The sequence below is a fragment of the Petaurus breviceps genome, unplaced genomic scaffold (assembly GCF_028583685.1).
Source record: "Petaurus breviceps papuanus isolate PSGF00001 unplaced genomic scaffold, PetGlider_PUasm1.0 90743, whole genome shotgun sequence".
Taxonomy (NCBI): domain Eukaryota; kingdom Metazoa; phylum Chordata; class Mammalia; order Diprotodontia; family Petauridae; genus Petaurus; species Petaurus breviceps.
This window is the reverse complement of record NW_027187332.1, coordinates 16,052,009-16,053,265: the sequence shown is the minus strand read 5'-3', so window position 1 is coordinate 16,053,265 and position 1,257 is coordinate 16,052,009. Positions and strand designations below refer to the sequence as shown.

At 38.9% G+C, this 1,257-nt stretch overlaps 1 pseudogene; it reads left to right on the top strand.

The window, feature by feature from the left end:
- LOC138145732 (salivary acidic proline-rich phosphoprotein 1/2-like) overlaps positions 1-264 on the top strand; it is a 7,549-nt pseudogene extending 7,285 nt beyond the window's left edge.
- Positions 265-1,257: the final 993 nt, after the last annotated feature.

Below are 1,257 nucleotides of genomic sequence, written 5' to 3'. Positions count from 1 at the left end.
GCAGCAGTAGTATTGGTAGTGGTGGTTGTGGTGGTGCTGGTAGTAGTAGAAGTGGTGATAGTAGTAGTAGTAGCAGTAGTAGTAGCAGCAGCAGTAGTATTGGTAGTGGTGGTTGTGGTGGTGCTGGTAGTAGTAGAAGTGGTGATAGTAGTAGTAGTAGCAGTAGCAGCAGTAGTAGTAGCAGCAGCAGTAGTATTGGTAGTGGTGGTTGTGGTGGTGCTGGTAGTAGTAGAAGTGGTGATAGTAGTAGTAGTAGCAGTGTAATGGTCTCTTCTATTTTTGTCTTAGTCTCTGTTTTTTTCTGTTAGTCTCTATTACCCATGCACTTTGTGGAGCTCATTCATTGTTTTAGAATGGAAGGATTCTTCAAGATTCAGAGAAAAGAACAATTGGCCTACTTGGACTAGTGTGAACTAGCCTTTAAGATACATCAAACTTTCTTGACTAATCAAACAAATTTGCTTTTGCAGTAGGCAAAATATGATTACTCTTGATTAGGCAGTTCCCATGATAAAAGAGTGGAATCTTCTGTTGAGATAATATAACTATCTTTAGAGTAAATTTTTGGCAGCATCTTATTACTTTAAATTGAAATGTGACAAAGAACCTTGATGTTAAAAATGTTATTTACCTAAGCAACACATTTTGGAGTTATCAGTTATATTTAGTTTGGAAGAAGGAGTTGATGATGGAATAGTTAGAAGAGCATAGAATGGAGAATTAAAAAGATTATTCTTGTGAAACATTCATTTAGGTGGGAAAGAAGGAAAGAGGGGAGAAGGGAAGAAAGGAAGGAAGATGAAGGCAAGGGAAGGAAGGAGGGTGGGAGGGAATAAGGAGGGAGAAAAGAAGGAAGGAGCATGGGAAGGAAAGAAAGTATTTATTACTCTCCTGTTAGTTTACTTTTTTTCTTTTTTTTTGGAGGTTTATTGGGGTTAAGTGACTTGGACTTGATCAAGGTCACATGGCTAGTTTTTGTGTTAAGTGTCTGAGGCCAGATTCGAACTCAGGTCCTCCTGACTTCAGGGCTGCCACCTAGCCACCCTCTATTAGTTTACTTTCATCCCCAAATGGGAAAGAATATAAATCTAAGGGGATACTTTGTGGCTAGTCAATGCCTTGACAAGGGTTGTTATAATTATGATTGGTTCCTTGATTAACCAGAATTTTCAAAATTAGTCTGCTCTGCTTTCTAATTTTCAATGGATTGTAATGACACAGGCCTACTTGACCTTGAGGTACTGCCTGACTCCCAGT